The sequence below is a fragment of the Rhipicephalus sanguineus genome, chromosome 3 (assembly GCF_013339695.2).
Source record: "Rhipicephalus sanguineus isolate Rsan-2018 chromosome 3, BIME_Rsan_1.4, whole genome shotgun sequence".
Taxonomy (NCBI): Eukaryota; Metazoa; Arthropoda; class Arachnida; order Ixodida; family Ixodidae; genus Rhipicephalus; species Rhipicephalus sanguineus.
In genome coordinates, this window is record NC_051178.1 from 93,252,318 (window position 1) to 93,257,517 (window position 5,200).

A 5,200-nucleotide genomic window follows, 5' to 3' on the forward strand; every position below is an offset into this window, starting at 1 on the left:
TCCATGCACGGCCAGCCTGGTGCCCGCTCTCAGCAATGCTACAACGGAACTTTCGAGGAATTCAAAACTCGCGTCGCGGCGCGCGCGCGGCCTCCGCGGCCGGCGCGGGGTGCACGGCTTTGCCGGCACGGCGGCAGGCTGCCATTGGCTGCTTTAATTTTGAATCTCCATGAACACTAGCGCCAATTTCACCTTCAGTTACGGCCCCTCTTAAAAGGCCGCCGAACTAGCAAATTATTCAAGATGGTGTCGGTGACGTCATCATGACGTAATTCTTTGGGACGCCGGAGCGGCAGTGTTTCCGGGTATTGACTGAGGCATGACTGAGACGAGAGGAAAGCGGCGCGCCACCCCGGCGCCAACCCCGTGTGCGTCGCCGAGCAAGGCGCCACAACGGCGCCAAAGGGCAAGCGCGCGATATGTATGGCGTATACGGCGGCTCTTCCGATACCGAAGCCAATCGAAACGCGCTTCAGGAGGGTCCAGTGACTCCTTCCCAAATGCGAACTCTTTTTCTCTGCCCGTACCTTCCAAAAGGGGTCAGGTGGACACCCGAAGAGAGTCACGGTTCCATGACCCTCTTTTGACTCTCTTTTTTCTTAGAGTGTACCGTGTCATTGGTTCTCTCTCAGCCTGCTACATTTATTCTTTCGGGGGAATATAAACATCTGGATGAATGCTATTTCGTTGATTTAACATGCATAGTGGCGACAAATCATGGGTAAAATGGCATAAGTGTACCTTCAGAAACCAGATAAATATTGCCCCCTATAAAAATCTATAAATTTTCGTCCGCAGCTGCATAAAAAGGGTAAAACCAACCTCGAAATAAGGCACTAATCTCCTATTTTTGTCGTAATTATTAGTTTGCTAATTTATAGGTTTTTGTTTTCATTACATGGGAGCAACTTCAAAACATTGCACTTAAATTGTATTGCTGTAATCGATGTAGCACGCTGCTACGTCAGAGTAAGCGTGATCTTTCGCACTGTAACCATCCTTCATATTGGTATACCAAAGATATTTAAACATGCCTTAAAAATTGTGCTATGTCGACAAATCATGCCGCGTCGTCTGACAAACGTAATTTGCAACTTCATGCAAGTGTGATATACTACGCAATGTCAAGTATGTCACTGCACAAAGCAAAACAAAAATGGCGTGCACGAAATTTCTGCACAGCGAGAAGAACTATGCCGAAACGTGCTCGCTGGAAGCAAATCTGGATAATGCCTTGCCCTCAAAACTGCGGCTGATCTTAGCTTATTTTTGTGAGCGTGTATTCCTGGATGAATCCATTATCGTATGTACGACTCGGATCATTCAAAAATCCCCGTGTAACGCTTTTACGAAATCGCCGATCATTGCGACCTCAAACCCCTAATTCTAAAACGAAAGTTGAAACGGCGTGTCACAGCCTAGGAGATAATATTTTCTGTCATTGCCTTTCTATGATATGACCCCGTTATCGGCTTGAAGTCACTTACATGCGTATCCAATCCCACATTTTCGTTCTTTTCATCTCTCTTATTAGCCGTTGGCTTTCATTTGCCCCTCCTCACACGGAAGAGCAAGAGCACCAGCTCTTGTTGATTCCCCTGCTTTTCCTTGGGCTACCTACTAACTGTTCTTAGGGCTACCGACTTCGATCAAATGTATACTTTTTACTTTGAAAGTGTGTACTTATAGAAAAACTAAAATTATTGATAAAATATTTGTCTATTCTTTTAACACACTCTGCTACAGTTCTGTGTCCTTGCTGGAGGGGCATCGAATATTTAAAATACAAACAATTGTGTACAAGAGCATAACAGAAGTGCATTACAAATTACAAACAACGTATAACCGCGTATTGAGGAGAGAATCAAATTGTATATATATGATGTATGCACAATTTCATTCTCAAATTGGAAATGACATTGGAAATGATGATGCCACGAAATCGAAATAGAATCGCCAAGTACTGCGTTTAAACTATCGTATATAGAAAGGTAAAGCGAAAAAGTTAGAGAACAAATGTTCTTTCGCCTTTCCAATGTTTCAGGAGTGACTGATAGCGGTGTCTGGCATTCCAGTAAAAAAAAAAATTGGGGGGACGCTTAAGCTTCGCCATTAAGAGTTGAACGCGATAGGGATGTCCTGCCCCTAGCGCGCACTTCGAGCACTACGAGTGTTTAACAGAATGCGCGCACTAAGGTGTGTGCCTTATGTAAAGGGTAGCATGCTTTAAAGCAGGGGCAATTATGCGCGAGAAACTTTTTCGAAATTGCGATGCACCAACTACGTGGTCTTAAAGGAATACGCGCAGTAATGTGCCTTCTGTAATGGGTGGCTGTCTTTAAACCACAAAGTCGTTATGATAATCACCTGATGTGACGCCCGATGGCAATGTACGCTTGTACCAGGCAATATTACTGCGATATTGCATCTCGTACTGTGACACCTGTATACAGGACGCGTATTTTTGGGAAGCACGAAAGTTAGTTTCAGTGCAGCTCCAAGCAGAGGCGTGGCTGTGTTTTAGAACACCTGCTTGCCACGTTGACGGCCTGGGTTCGATTCTCACCCAGACCCAATATTTTTATTATTTATTTTATTTGCAGCTTTTTCGATTTTTCGGTCACGGACAAGATGATGATTTTTCACTCACAACCAACGCTGCCGACGCCGACGGCGGAATTTCTGCGATACGAGCTCTTTAACGCTATCGCGTTAAAAGGCATGTTTATCCAGAAAACATTTGCAAACATGAAGCGGCACCGTTGTTTCATAACGGCAGAAATGCGATAGAACTCGTAGCTTCATCGAATTTTGGAATCCGTGCAGACGACATTTATAGGATCTAGGTATTCTGAGCGAAGTTCGCGTCTTCGTTTGTGCAAGACAACTAATGTCCCTCGCAGCGTCTGCTCTTGACAAGGGAGGGTACTGCATGGATGTTCTCCTAAGCTGACCGGACGGCATCAACAGCGAGGTCATTTTTAACAATGCCATGAAACTGATGAAAGTAAACAGACAGTAGGACGCAGTCCGAATTGCGAGACGCGCGTGCTCTGAGTGCACTGCATAAATATTACTTGTTTCCTTGGTGCGATCTTGCGTTGGCTGTAGCTTAAAGGCCAACTCCGGCGATTTTTAGAAGTCGATGGATCTCAAAGAAATTCGCTGGGTACGTTCCTTTGCACGTTTCCGTCATTTATGGCAAAAAACAGGCTTGAGACATGCACATATTGTTTGCAAATGAATTTTAAAGATTGTCTGCAAACGCCTTCCTGGCTTCCCACAATTATTGGCAACATTGCGTCTGTGACGTCAGCATTGGGAAGGCGGCGGAAGTGACGCAGCCGAGGGCACCGCTAACTTCGGCGCTTCGGCCGCTACAGCGAGCGTGTGCTGTGCACAAGGCGACAGACAGCGTTTGTTTGGCCGGCGCATCCCTGGTCGTCCCGGCTGTCACAGTTTTCATACTCCGCGCCGGCGTGACCGGCATGCCTTGCACGACTTCCGGTTCGTTCGTAACAACGTCTACGTCATACGTAGACAGTACACTCGGCTGAGTTTCGGTTTCGGTGTTGCGCTTTTTTGCTTATTTTAAATTATTTTCCAATTTGCCGAGTATTTCTGCTATCGGGCCCGTAACAGGAGCGTCTCAGGAACATAAAAGCACCATTACTTTGACATGGCCAAAAAATCGCCGGAGTTGGCCTTTAAGTGCAACGTCCGTCACGCTTCTGCGTTGCTTCCAGAATAGTATACAAAAGGGCTAATGCAGACAGCAATAATCACTGTTTTTGGGTCCCAAAACCACGATGTGATTATGAGGGATGCCGTAGTGGAGGGCTCCAAAAAGTTTGACCACCTGGGGTTCTTTAACGTGCACCTTAATATATATACATGGGCCTCGAGCATTTTCGTGCCCATTGAAAATGCGGATGCTGGGGCGGGCAGAGATAGAGAACTTAACCGGCAGCAATTATGTGTAAAAGTTGGTGCCTAATGTAATTTTATATAGTATTGTTCTGGGCCGACCGCCACCCGGAAACCCTTAGAGATGAAGGCCGAGACTCCACGGAACACGACTTTACTGATCGAGAGCTCGGGCGCGACTGTTCCTCAGCAGCCGCTGAGCGGCCGCCATCGTTCATCGTTCTCTTCTGTAGTCGGCGCACTCTTAGCCGCCGAGCGCTCCCCCACTGCCCCCTTTCCTCGGTAAAAGTTGGAAAGAAGGACGTGGTCTACTTCGCGCCGGTAGCCCGCTCAGCTGTTTTGACTGCCCTTCGTCACGGCGAACCGCACGTCGCGCACACAACCACACGCTAGCACGGTTCGCCCACCACATCACCAAGGTCCCGGCGTTGTCCGTGGCAACTGGGGCTCAGCGTCCACTTTCGGGTCAGCAGTCATCGTGGCAGTCGCCCTGCTACCGCTGCCTGCGGTTGCCTGCTCTTTCCTGTTGTTGAAGTCTAGTTCCTCGGTGTGATGAATGTTCGTCGGCATCCTCATAATCTGCTTGCCGTGCCTTGCCTGCATCCCTGTCGTTGTTAGCCTCCTCATTGTCGTCGTTCTTGTCCTTGTTGTCAGCTCAGTCATCCTCCTTGACGGATGCCGTCGGGGCCACCTTAGCAGAGGCTGCCTCTTCCTCTTCATCCTCACTCTCATCGTTCTTACTGCACTTGGAAGCAATAGCCTTCTTGGCACCATGCCTCGCCTCCAAGTTGTTCACACGCCGCACACCTGCAGACTGTTTTCGCGATGGGGCTTGTCCTGGCCAATTCAACCTTGACCTTCTTGTCCTTTTGCCCGCTGAGATGCTCCATTTCGATGCCCGGATCGTTTGCCGACATGTTCTCACGAATATGGGCCGCTGTTTCGGCAGCGCTATCCGGATGCCCCGCACGAATCACCTCAAACTTCGATATGATCTCGTTGAGCAGGTTGTCAAGGTTGTCGTCTTCATCCCGTTTTTTTCCTTTTTCTTCATGTTCCTATTGTTCTTCATCTCCTCGTGTTCGCCATCGTCAGCTGCTGCGTTCTCCTCGTCTATCCCTTCCTCCACGGCCGCCGCTTCGCCATTCCTGGGCTCCACCACCTGGTATTCGCCGTGCCGAGACTCATCGGCCTCTTCGCCGCCGCACTGGCAGCCTGCGGCCTCAACAATCTCCACGACCACTTCCGGGTATTCTTCCTCGCTCACGTGTTC